This window comes from Mytilus edulis, chromosome 8 (assembly GCF_963676685.1).
Source record: "Mytilus edulis chromosome 8, xbMytEdul2.2, whole genome shotgun sequence".
Taxonomy (NCBI): Eukaryota; Metazoa; Mollusca; class Bivalvia; order Mytilida; family Mytilidae; genus Mytilus; species Mytilus edulis.
In genome coordinates this window covers 39,697,936-39,712,882 of record NC_092351.1, presented here as the reverse complement: position 1 = coordinate 39,712,882, position 14,947 = coordinate 39,697,936, and the positions used below count along the sequence as shown (strand labels likewise).

General features: G+C 30.2%; 1 protein-coding gene across 1 annotated transcript in view; it reads right to left on the bottom strand.

Moving 5' to 3' along the window:
- LOC139485531 (P protein-like) overlaps window positions 1-8,974 on the bottom strand; it is a 34,337-nt gene extending 25,363 nt beyond the window's left edge. Inside the window, exon 1 of the mRNA XM_071270078.1 lies at window positions 8,887-8,974. The gene's annotated coding sequence lies outside the window, so the exon portion shown is untranslated. The remainder of the gene's footprint in view (window positions 1-8,886) is intronic.
- Between the last annotated feature and the right edge of the window lie 5,973 nt (window positions 8,975-14,947).

Sequence of the window (14,947 nt, the reverse complement as noted above, 5' to 3'; positions counted from 1 at the left end):
CTTAGCTCTAAATATATTGTATATGCGCCTATCCATTGTTAGAGAGTGTTTATTGACCTCTAGATGTCTTTGGGTTACTTTGTTTTTATTTGTGTTTCAATTTTAGAATTACTAGACAATGTTTAAAAACCTTGCCTTTAAAAAGAATTTTGCTTACCGTATGTCTCGACAGAATAATATTCGTGAATGATGAGTCGACTAAGTAATAATTTGAAAGCTGTTTTTCTAAATGACTGCTAAAATATCTTAACGTCACTCTTATTATATACAGAAGAAATAATGGATAAGGATTGAAGCGTTGAGAAAGAAAGCATGAGTTGGGATGGCTAATAGTATTTTCCAATATTTCTTTTGTTTGTCTTTTATTGTGATTGTTTTCGGTTGCTCACTCAATTTTGTCAGCATAACGAAACTATAAAAAACTGTGAAAAAAGTGGAGATTTTACCTAGCTATAAAACCAAGTTTTTCCCACCAGTTTCTTCGGACATTGTCAGTACCAAATTAGGAATATGACAGCTGTTTTCTATATTTCTTCGGTTCGTTGATAAAGTCTTTCATGATTTAAAACAAAGTCGTACTAACAAAAGTTTACAATTTTGAAATTTTCAGTGACTGATTTAGAATCAAAGAATATAGGAAATGTATAAAAAAAGATGCGAGTAAAAATGATACATGTATATCTCAGTCATAATGGTATTTATATGTCCATTGTACCGCTATGTATTATTTTAAAATCGATGTCTGTTTACAAAAAGTTGACTGACTCTATAACTTATAATCGATAGTTCATACGTTGTATGAAATATAAGCCACTTTTACCCTACATGTAAAATATGAAACATTAAGAAGGTACGAGTAATCCTATTGAAGACTGCAAGACCACATGATGGTTGCAAATACATTCCTAGGTTACTATGAGAATATTGTATTCATCATTTAAACCTACCACGTGTATCCTAAGGATATAAAATGATTGTTTAAGTATTTTAACTAAGAGAAGTATGTGGTCATTTGAGTTCATAAATGACGAGTTTGTACTAACATGAGCAACACATATGAAGCAGGATCTTCTTACCCTACCAAAGCCTGAAGTAGTCCCCAGTTTTTAATGGGGTTCGTTTTCCTTAGTCGTTTTTATTTTTGTTTTGAATACTATTGATTTTTCTTCTGTTTGTTTTTATCTTTTTTAGCCATGGCTTTAATTTGTTAGTTTATCTCCGATTTTCAATTGTATCTCCTTAACGAAAACGGTTTATATGTCCATTTATACACATTGTAACAGACGTCTAAACATAAATCACACTACATGCCTGCATAGCTGTTGATGAAGGTTTATATAAAATAAAAGTCCCTTTAGGAGGGAGCAGATTGAATATTAGACCGTTGGTTTCCCGTTTGAATGGTTTTACAGTAGTAATTTCGGGGTCCCTTTATAGCTTGTTGTTCGGTGTGATCCAAGTCTCCATGTTGAAAGCCGTACATTGACCTATAAGGGTTTACTTTTTTTAAATTGTTATTTGGATGGAGAGTTGTCTCATTGGCACTCACACCACATCTTCCTATATCTATATATTTTAGTTTTTTCGTTTTTTTACGTTTTATTTTAATTAACTATACACAGTTGATTGTCATACCTTATGCATCACATATCCAAAGTTATGGAAAATACATACTAGTATATTGAACATTTTTTAAGTCTCGTGATTATTATACAGTTAACATGTTTAATCTATTATCACTAACTATTGTTAAAGTCATATGAAACTTGACTTGAAAAAAAAATTGTACATATGTTTTTTTTATAACTAAATGGCTAGTTTTTTATTTTAAAACTTATGTAGGTATACTTTTTTCTCAAGAAAATTCTATAATTTGTCCAAATTTAGAAAACTTTACTTTATTTTAATTGCTTGCTGGAAAGCAATTCCTGCAAACAATTCGCCGACAAGTTTTCCACATACAGCGTGACCTTTCTCGTAAAAATCCGGTGATCGCAATACGCAAGTGCGAATGGAAACCCAAACGTAAACATCGTGACGACATCAAGATAAACTATATCTTATTGTACCTCTTATACACGTTCTTACCTGAATATCCATGCTTCTTTGTTGATTGTTTACAAATGGGATGACAATCGTTAAACTTTCGTTTCAAAACACGTCGATTTTACGAAATGTATGCGAAAAAAAGATAAAATCGTGCAAAGAAGACTAAGTTGATGATATATTTATGCATTGGTTCAAGAATTTGAATAACATTATTTTTCACCGATCACTCGTTTCATATGACTTTGATAAACAAATTGATATGTTATTGCATGACAAACAATATAAATAAATGTTTATACGAACATTTGTTTAGTTAGAAATATAGTTTTTCAATAACACTTCCGATGACTATACAATTAAACTGGAATTAAGTAACTAAGATACTCATATGTCTCAAACAAATTGACGTTGACGACTTCTTTAAAACTGTCGTTGAACTTTTTACATATCATTATACTAATTTTAATGTAGTATAACCAAGTGAAAATAAAGGACTAAGAATACTATTAATGATTTACAATTAGTCTTTTTGCTGCAAGTGCACCATTTAAGTGAAATGTTTCGTCATTTGAGATTCTTAATAAGTGGGTCTAGTGAAGGAAAGAACTGATTTCATACAAAAAAATCATGTAATCATAGAGCAAAACGGATAATATAGATGTATATTTATTATAATCGAACGTAATACAAATATATATATTTAACATTTTCTAAATCTCGTGATTATCATGCAGTTAACATGTTTAATCTATTATCATTAACGTTTGTTTATACACAAACTGATATGTTATTGCATAACAAACAATATAAATGAATGTGTATATGAACATTTGTTTTGTTGAAAATATATTTTTTCAACATCCCTTCCGAAGACTATACAATTCTACAATTAAACTGGAATTAAGCAGCTAGGGTACTCATATATCTCAAACAAATTGACGTTGACGACTTCTTTAAAAATGTCGCTGAACTCTTTACATATAATTATACTAATTTCAATGTAGCGTATAATCACATAAATTACCAAGTCTGGATTTGAAAGTAAAGGCCTAAGAATACTGTTAATGATTTACACTATGCTTTTTGCTGTAAGTGCACAATTTAAGTGAAATGTTTCGTCATTTGCGATTATCAATAAGTTGGTCTAGTTAAGGAAAAAAATAATTACATAGGGAAAAAATCATGTAGTCATAAAACAAAATGGATAATATTTGGTACGTGAAAAAGATCATATTGTTCTCCGGACTCCGTTAATTTCTTGTATCTCCTTAATGTGTAAAAACAAAATCGTCCTGCACGTCTTCATGGCTGTTGTGATATTATTCTTCGGAGCCGATTGAATCATTTTATTTGAAGGGTTGTTAAGTTTTGTTCGTTTTTTAAATAATATATGTATATTATGTATTATACATCGAACGTAATGGAAGTACACATATTGAACATTTTCTTAATCTCGTGATTATCATGCAGTTAACAAGTTTAATCTATTATCACTAACGTTTGTTTATACATAAATTGATTTTGCTATTGCATGACAAACAAAATAAATGAATGGATATAATTCATATGAACATTTAAATTCGTTGGAAATATAGATTTCAACACGATTCTGATGACTATACACTTATACTGAAATTAAGTAGTTAGGTACTAATATCTATCAAACAAACTGACGTTGACGATTTTTATTAAAATATCGCTGAACTTTTAACATATCATCACATAAAGTAGAATATAGATTATTCCATATTTTTTAAACTTTAATAGGTTTTTCTATGTGAATTTGATTTTGAATAAATATTCACCTGTTGAAAAAGTAAATTCACCGCACAAAACGTCGCCTGCTTTTACGTGTATGACAATAGTAAAATGTTTGACTTACAATTTGTTTCGGTAAATAATTGTTATTGAACACATATTTTCCTCTCTAGTATAATGAAATAAAACAAATAATGTCTTTTGTTTCGGTAAATATGTGGTGTAATTGACTTTTGAAAAAAAAAAAAATGTGACACTCACTTCGGACTTTGGCCTCAGTAAACATCAGTTTTTTCAAAAACAGAAAATTGTAAACGTTAGAACAAATGTCTAAACGAAAATTGTCTTTTCTTTTCGCGGATTTCTTCGGAGCCGATTTGATCATTTGATTTGAAGGGTTATAAATTAAAGTATTTCCCTTTTAAATTTTTTAAATAATATATTTATAACATTTGATAAGGTATTACGCTCTTGTCGTATGAATTATACATCGAAAGTAATGGAAAATACACTTATTGAACATTTTCTAAATCTAATGTTAGCATGCAGTTAATATTTCTAATTTACTAGCATTTGTTTATACACAAATTGATATCTTATTGCATGACAAAAAACCCAACAACAATTGAATATGTATATAAAAATGTATTTAGTTAAAATGTGGAACGGTTGTATTTACTTCCTAAGAACCCTGACGTTTGTCGATATATTAGAACACTGTGATTGAACAAACAAATGCAGTATCTAAAAGAAAAATAATGTACCGTTACAATCTTTCTATGAACACTTTAAAAAAATTGTCTTCTGTTAATATAGACAATACATGTGACGAAGATTTATTTAATAACACTGATGGCGAGTGTGTATATCCTGAACTTGATGAAGTGATTACAGAGGAGGAGATTTTAAAAGCCATCCGCAATTTAAAGCGCAATAAAAGTCATGGAGTAGACGGTATATTGAATGAATATTTTATAGAGTATAAAGATGTGTTTATGCCAACATTAGTCAAGGTTTTCAATGGTATTTTACAATCCGGTATATTTCCTACTAGCTGGGCCATTGCTATACTTGTGCCTATTTTCAAGAAAAGAAACGAAGACGATCCAAATAACTATAGAGGTATAAGTCTTGTAAGTAATTTCGCAAAATTATTTACTTCCGTATTAAATCAACGTTTGATCGACTGGTCCGATTCTTTTGATGTCATTACTGACGCCAAGTTCGGCTTTCGCCAAGGTTTTGGAATAACATTAACGGTACCATTTTTTCTACACCATACTTCTAATTTTTAAGTCCCTATCAGCAAACAAACGTCTTTATTGTTGCTTTATTGATTACACAAATGCATTCGATACTGTTCAAAGGCTAATGCTATGGTATAAATTATCACAAATTGATATGCAAGGTAAACTTTTAACTGTAATTAAATCTATGTATACTAATGTGTCTTCTTGTGTATGTGTTGATGGTTTTAATTCTGAATACTTTACCAATGAATTGGGATTGATGCAGGGAGAGATGTTATCTCCCTTACTTTTTTTCATTATATGTTAACGATTGTGAAATGGCTTTCATTAATAGTAATGCCATACCATATGAGATGAAAGAAATGAATTTATTTTTACTTATGTATGCTGATGATATGGTTATTTTCTCAGAATCTGTTTTGGGGTTACAAAATATGCTTGATACGTTAAATGAGTATACATCAAAATGGTCATTGAGTGTTAATATTGATAAAACTAAAATTGTTGTATTTAGGAAAGGTGGAAGAGTTCATGTTGATGAGAAATGGTATTATGATAATAAGAAAATTGAAGTTGTTGATAATTTTACTTACCTTGGTGTACTTTTAAATTTTAATGGCAAATATAATATGTTACAACAGAAATTGTCAGAACAAGGTAGAAAAGCAATGTTTGCTTTAAGAAGAAATGTGAAAAAAAAATGTGTTTAAACTATGTCACTTTGTTATCACTGTTTGATACTTATATAAATTCTTTATTGAGTTATGTAAGCGAAATATGGGGTGCACATAAAGCCCCGGCAATAGAGAGAGTCCACATGAACTATTGTAAAAATATACTTGGTGTTAAGTTGTCTACAAACAATGTTATGATATATCAAGAACTAGGTAGATTGCCTCTTATTTTCGCAAGAAAATGTAAGATTTTCAAATAATGGTTTAAATTGCTAAATACTTCAAACTGTATATTGAAAAATTGTTATAACTACTTACATTGTGAATTAGAGAGATGTCCAAATAGTAAGTGTAACTGGTTGTATCTTATAAAGAACGAACTTTTTCTTATTGGTTTAGGTGATGTATGGTATAGCCAAATGTGACTTGCCTGATGTATATTTTGCTGTCATAAAGCAACGTTTGTACGATTGTCTAAAACAAGAACTTGATGCTCAGTTGCATATGTCTCCAAAATGTTCTAATTATAAATATATGTTAGATCATTTTTGTCTGCAATTTTATTTATGCAAACCAATTCTAAATGTTTACAAAAAAATTTATAACAAAAATAAGATTAAGTAGCCACAACTTAGCTATAAAAAATGGAAGATTTTATGGTATAACAAGAAATAATAGAATATGTACTTTTTGTAAAAATGATATAGAGGATGAGTTTCATTTCATCCTCAAATGTCCACGTTTTCAAGGTTTTAGAACAATTTATATCAAGCCATTTTATTGGAAAAAAACCGTCGATGTACAAATTTATTAAGTAAACTGATGAGTACTAATAATGTAAAAGAATTGTGTAATTTAGGTAAATTTATATTTAGATCTTTTAAGCTTAGATCCGAAATGTTAAATTAATGTTTGTTTATCATTACAACACCTTCTGCTGTCATATAGTCTGTGTATGTATGTATTATATGTATTATTGATGTTGATATAACCAAAATGTATATCTATAGTTTATATAGACTTTGGTAATAAAGATATATATATATATATATATATATATATATATATATATATATATATATATATATAAAGAACATATATATTTTCCGAAGCTGGGGATTAAATTTGACGAAGAAAAAAGAAAATAATAAAAATACGACTAAAAACTTCTTTTTTGAAATGTTTTTATCAATACTTAAATCTAAGGAAAAAATACTACCGTTGTACCTAGATATATACTTCAACAATACTTTTGATGAATATACAATTAAACTAATAAGAAGTAAGGGTTCCCATATATATTTAGCAACCTGACATTGACGACGTCTTTAAAATGTCGCTGGACTATTCCTTTATCACATAAATTATAATGTAGAGTATTATCTCACAAATTACTAGAGTATCATTTCGTAAATTACTAATAATGGATATGAAAATTAAGGAATAATAAAGTACTAAGGAGGATGTTAAACATACCAAATTTGCTCCTAAACGTGCATATTTCAAAACACATCATAATTTATCACTAATATATTTCTATGTAATTTGTTCAAATGAGTTCATCCCTGGTAAATGATGGCGTTCGTATCGATCAGTGTCAATTTAATTGTGTTGTGTTTTATTAAATGTCGTTTTTTTCTTCATATTTGATATAATGCATAAAAAGATATAAAATGAACCGCAAAAAATCACCACATAGTACAAGACTACATTAAAACCCAACATTCGATGCGATAAATAAAAACCAAGAGTCGAACTTTTTAAGATAACGTTAATGGCACAAAAGTTCCGGAATTTTTAATTTATTTTCATCAAATATCTGGAGAGTCGGTCTTTCAACAAAAAGTTATAATTGAAATACAGCTCGTTGCGGCGTCCATGTCTATTTTTTGTTTAAGATGTAACGCTTTCGGAGACGATACGTCGGTTCCAATACTTGAATACAAAGTTAGAGTGTGTCTCTTTCAATTGAGTGAGACTAACTCGACCATGATGCAAATAAACTTTTCTTTTTGGATGAATTTAGTTATACCTGCATTGAATCCCAAAAACGCAAACTCCAAAGTGAGGGAAAAAATGTAATAATATACTATACAATTTATTAAGCCCCATCCCCTTTCCAAAACGCACATAAAAAACTATTTTATACAGACAACGAAGGTTAACATGGAGTGTAATTTCCCAAAACAACTAATTTTAATTTGATTCGAGATACAAACAGATAAAATCTTTGCTTGTCAACCTTGTTTATAAGATAAATATGTTTATATTATTATGTATTTAGGTAGAACGGTAGTATTTACAGTAACAGTGGTAATGTAGGTAGGTTCTATAAGACCTGAGGAAAAGTAAATTGAATCGATGAGATGTTTTCAACATACAAGAATCTTTTGATATTATAGGTGTTAAGTAGTTACTGTATTTGTTTTTTACGATTTACACAGTTTTAACATTAAAGTGTCGGATCAATATTCGGATTAAGATGTCTTTTAAAAGTTTTACTTCGAGTGGAATTTTGTTAATTAATTGAAGTCTAATAGTAAATAACTCAGGCAATTTCAACACAAATACAAATGTGTCGAGAAAAAAACACGTTTCTTCGTTATTTCAATAGAAATTGCCTTGCAACTTTAGATCGTGAGGTCATTAACAAATATCCATCATCTAAGTTTATTTGTTTTCAAGCTATATTTATATATTATACAGCTCCAGTGTGGTTTACAGCTATCGAAAAGGGCTGAACTACACGAATAGTGCATTACATGGAATATAGTCAGTTTTGAATAACTTTTACACAGTCGACAGAAGAAAATATATTAATTAAATGAAAATTAATATAAATAAGGCTTGAAAACTATTTAAAGAAAATCTCGACAAAGAGAAAAAAAAAGAATATCAATATGACCATGATTTTTTTTTAGTTTTTAAACATTCTTTTACGTGAATATCCTTTCTGAACGGAAAGAATCGTAGTATAACCTTACAAAATTAATTCAATTGGTTTTGTTTGTTCCTACACATCATATTATACATTAATTTATTATCATCATGACCAAATGAGTCAATAAATGATTGGAATTGGACTAAGGGAAGGAATATAAGGATAGATTAAGCACTGGCCTGACATTCAACTCGCATTTATCCTGCTTTCCTACCTTTAATCCACAGATGTCATAACTTCCCTCAAATAAAAATATAAATTATTTATTTACTTTTATCATGTGGTTATTTAATACGTTATCTTTCCCTATCAGGTGTACCAATATGACAATTATCATTAAGCTTAGTCAGTCAACGATAGTTTGTACTGTATAAATGAAAACAAGGGAGATAAAAAGTGAATAATTGATTAGCGCTCAGTCACCGATAGTTTGCACTGTATAAATGAAGGAAATAAACTTATCAAAGATACCAGGACTAAATTTTATATATACGTCAGACGCGCGTTTCGTCTACAAAAGACTCATCAGTGACGCTCGAATCCAAAAAAGTTAAAAATGCCAAATAAAGTACGAAGTTGAAGAGCATTGAGATCCAAAATTCCTAAAAGTGTTGCCAAATACACCTAAGGTAATCTATGCCTGAGGTAGAAAAGCCTTAATATTTTTAAAAAATTTAAATTTTATAAACAGTTAATTTATAAATATATCAATATCAATGATAATTCATGTCAGCAGAAAAAGTGCTGACTACTGGGCTTGTGATACCCTCGGGGAAATAAATCTCCACCAGCAGTGGCATCGACCCAGTGGTTGTAAATAAACTCATCAAAGATACCAGGACTAAATTTTATATATACGCCAGACGCGCGTTTCGTCTACAAAAGACTCATCAGTGACGCTCGAATCCAAAAAAGTTAAAAATGCCAAATAAAGTACGAAGTTGAAGAGCATTGAGATCCAAAGGGAGATATATAGTGAATAATTGTTTAGCGCTCATTCAACGATAGTTTGCACTGTATACATTGGAGGAGGGGAGGGGGGTAAAGAGAGAACAATTGTTTAACGCTCAGTCAACGATAGTTTGCACTGTATCAAGTGAAGGAAGGGGAGATAAATAGTATATAATTGTTTAGCGGTCAGTCAACGATAGTTTGCACTGTATAAATGAAGGAAAGGGGAGATAAATAGTGAATAATTGTTTAGCGCTCAGTCAACGATAGTTTGCACTGTATAAAGTGGAGGAAGGGGGATAAACAATGAATTATTGTTTAGCGCTCAGTCAACGATAGTTTGCACTCCATAAAGTAGAGGAAAACGAGATAAATAGTATATAATTGTGAAGCGTTCAGTGAAAGATAGTTTTCACTGTATAAATGAAGGAAAGTGGAGATAAACTGTGAATAATTGTTTAGTGCTCAGTCAACGATAGTTTGCACTGTATAAATGAAGGAAAGGGGAGATAAACAGTGGATAATTGTTTTTCGCCCTCGGCATTGAGAAGGGATAATCCGCTATATAAAGTAATCCACATTCATCATTGATTATTATATGATCTCATAATTGCTAGTCCTTTTAATTACAATTATTTGGACTACATGATTGCATGAAGTACATTTTTAAATATAGTTATTTTCATATTTTTTTTTTATCTCACGGCAGATGTCAGAGTTTCTTGTTTGGAATATTTTGGGATATTACACAGTAGTCTTTTAAGCGTATCATATTTTTATCTTTTATTTCTTAATAAAACAACCCATACCATATGGACGCAACCCATGTCGTATGACGCAACACTGAGTCACTATTATAGAATGTTTCCATTTTTTTCTCTGATTGTTCTTGTATTTTATAAAAATGGTTATGCTGTTCAAAAAATATATATTCATTATAAAAGTATTTGACTATATCTCTTGTAGGATTCAGTTTTTTAAATAACAATGATTTATTAACGTTCATGTGGACCCTATGGCTAAAATGGCCGTATTTTCACCTCAAAATTTACTCTCAGTACAGACAAACCTGTGCATCTGTAAAAAATTTCAGGCATAGCATGCCCTAGATAAATAAATTTCAAATATGTTTTGTGTTTTAGAAAAATAAAAATCAGGATTTTGCCGTGCACTTTTTTTCATTCCTCCAGAAGGTGCCAAAATAAACTAAGTTGGGAAATAGGTTTGAGAACTTCCCCACAGGTAATTATTGAAGTGAGCTGTTTTGTTTGACATGGACATGAGATGGACAATAGATACCTGACAATAATTGGTTATTTAAACTGTGTACCTGAGTGGACCATAGCAAGGTAAACTCAACTGTTTGTTAATTTTATCATCTTTTGCAGGGACGAAAAAAAGTGTACGGTAAAATTCAGTTAAGTTATGAATTTTCTAAATCATACAATGCATTTGATTTCTATTTATCTAGGGCATGCTATGCCTTAAAACTTCTCAAAATGCACAGGTTTGCGTGTACTCAGATTACATTTTGAGGTGAAAATACGGCCATTTTAGCCATAGGGTCCACATGAACCTTAACCTTGGATACAGCATGTACAAGAGTATATAATAAAATGAAACTGAAAGAGGACACTGACTAACTTGTTGATTTTGAAGCGTGCCACTTACCCCCACCCTCTCCCACACACACACACACTTTTATTATACCCATATACATATAAAAATTGATACCAATCATTCATTTTCTAGATTCATCAAAAATACTTTTAAAGATATAAATGAATTAAGAATATTGAGGTTTTCTTATAACACTGAACATTAGATCGTGACAAAATGTTCTATGTTCTTTCATCCTATCTCCAATCAAATTGTTTGTTCTTTTCAGAGATATGTATAAATTTCTCTAATCCAAAATCTTTGACAAGGAAGCAGTTACAAACGAACAAATAATTGAATTCATTTATTCAAATATATTCTTTTCAGAAAATAATTCAAAAGGATTTGGATTGTAAGCTATATATTATAAAGCCTTTATGCATCCTTCACAGTAAAAAGCAACAAGACAAATTATACATTTGTGTCAACACAATTTAAATTTTAAGAAATAACGAAAAAGCATATCATGCAATTGATATTCAACAATGGTCATGGTTGTGATAATGATGGATAAATAATGCAAATTAATCAAAATGTATAAAATAAAATTATATTATCATCTCCTTCGATTGCTGAGCTTGACTTTTAAATGTTTGGGTTAGAGCGCAACTGAAGGCGGTTAAACCCAAAAAGGATTTTGGTTACACAAAATCAATCAAGTATTTCCGGTAATTTTTTTTTGTTTTTGTTTTTGTTTTTTTTTAAAGATACGATATTTTTTACTTGTATGTTTTGTAGTTGGTGAATACTAATTCTGTTGTATGATCGTACATTTTGATAGGTATGGTGACATTAAGAATGGATGATGGTATGTTTGAAAATAAAGCATTTAATTATATTGTTATTTCCACCACCAAAATTTCAAAAATTAGAATATTTGAGATCGATAACTTTTGACAATCCAATAATCACACTACTTCACTGCCATAATGAATTTAAAAAAATAATTTTAAAGTGCATGACTACAAATATCATAAACAGGACATAACATAAAGAAATGACTTGGATCTTCATATTAACCACCGTAGTGTGGGTGTTGTGATCTTCAAGTGTTAATTTATATTTATGTCTCCATGCCTCATTTGCCAGATCTGTGTGTTCTCTTCCCATAGGTGTCATCCCGCAGGGGTCATGTAGTTTTATGGAGATATCTGCCAAGTTGCAAGGTATGTGCATGAATCTGACAAATATTGACCAAAAAGTCGATAAAAACTGTTGATGTAGGTAAAGCATTTCCAAAAGCGTATACTACTAAGTATAATGTTCTTTTCATTAGACACTATTCTGAAATGGAATCTCAAAATTGTCAATAGTCTTTTGATAATTGTAGACTGTGGTTATGTGTAGGAACATTTCCCCTATAAGGTTGAATTAGATTACTCAAATAGAGGACTATGCCCGTTTACCATAAAGTGATTGAGTAAATGTAATGGAATGCATCTCCTTTATATAGTTACATGATCTGGATAAATGACATATCCTGCTTCTCCAATAAATAACTGACTATCTTCCTGTCTCTGTCGGTAATTTCAAATTCTCAATTTTGCAATGAATAACCTTTCTACTCATTCAAGCTTTAACAAGTAAATTTCCAACTTAAATTCGTTTTTTTAAATACATCTGTAGTAAAATCATACCACGGTGACGCGATGATGCGTGCATTTGCAAAAAAAGCAATGTTGATGTAATCTTTGTTTCTCAATTGATTTCAATACGATTTTAGAAACGTAATTAATCATCACATATATAACTTATACAACATTAATCCAAGATTGATTTAACTTGCATGACCTATTTGAACTTTGTAGTAGTCTTTTGAACATTTACCTATATATAAGATATGTGTCCTGTGTCGTCTGGTGGATGGTTGTCTCATTGTATTGCAGTAATACGGCATATCCATCTGTTTATGTTGATATATAATTTTTTTAATAAACTATTTCAAAACATTGCTTCTCGTCTACATTGCGATCTTCCTAATTCAAACTTAAAACTATTAAACACAAGAAGTGCATTTTTTCAATATTTCGAAACGGTAGAGAAAATATATGCTTTAACACACACCTTCAAGCTTTATCATACATTGTACTATAAAACAATTATTACACGAATATCTGTTAATATAATCCCCCATAGAAAGAACTGACAATGCCATGTCTAAATATGAAAAACGACGACATGTCAACTGACAATAGTACACAAAACACAACATAGAAAACTTAAGAGTGAGCACAACGAACCCAACCAAAAAACGAGTTTGATTTCCGGTGCTCCGGGTGGATAAGCAGATCCTGCATTCGTCGTATTGCTCATTTAAGTACAAAACAAGTGATAAGTTAAATTCAGGGGAAATGGACGGGATTATTGTTACGACAATTTAAACATATTCGTCGTCAATTGTGTAACAGAAATTCCAAAACGGTCAACCAACTCATCATGGCGTTCGTTACATTTTCGAAGTGATCATTTCAACTTTACCATTGGAACGTTCAATATCTTTTTTGTTATCATTAAACATCTATCAAGGAAATCATGATATGAACTGCAAGCTCTGTATATATACTCCATATGCATACATCTGCAGTAGTAGAATGTTTTCATAGGATTTTTTTTATTCCTCTTCTTCGTCATAAGCTTCTTTGTTTCACGAATACTTATCTGCTACGTGAGATATATATATATATAGCAATATAAATTGATTCTCATAGAATGCAAGCTGTGACTGTTTAAGCTGTTTTTGCAATACACTGATTGAAAAAACGAACACAATTTTAATCATAAATGTGGTAGGAGACAACAAATATAGCAGGATCAATGGAAAGTTGTTTGCTTAGTGTCCATTGGTAAATATTCAAAACAAGGGAAAATATTGAGGGTTTTTCCCTAACCATGATATTACAATCGTCAATGTCTACCCTGTCCACATTGAGTTAGAGATTGGGGATGTGTCTTTCTCATATGTAAGATATAACAACTTACGAACAGCGAACGTGCTAATGAACCAAATTATATATTCTCTCCTTCACAGTCTCCTGTAATATGTCCTCCTACATTTATTGGCTCTCTATAAAAAGGACTGGAATATCTACTTGCAGGCAATGACTGATGCAAACACTGAATTCGAAGTTCTAGGAAAGATAAAAATTGTAATATTCTAAACATCGCAAATGTATAGTTTATGTCATTGATGTTTGTGTTTTATTAAAACATTAAAAGTAGATTTGAACTATCATGCTAAAATCCGTTATATAACTGTATATCAAAAGTAATCCTAATTACATTTGACCCTTAATAAACAGAAGGCGTGTTTTGCTACTAGTTTTCCTATTTTTCCATGTTTATTAGACATTATGTATTCACCTTTATTGTTTGTATGTAGTGCAATATACCCTAAAGTGTAAAAGCATTGTTATCTTTACATACATTGACTTATCAGTGTTATATAGATATATCAATACATACAATTATTCCCAGATGATAATTCAAATCAGTATTGTATGCCATAAAAGACTATATCCTTAATTGGCGTTTCTATAACAATAGGTAATTGGAAGTGTTGCTTATTATTATAGGCTATCGAAATAAAAATATTTCCTTTAACTAGTATATATTTTACAACTGTGACTTGGATGGAGATTTGTCTCATTGGCACTCATACCACATCT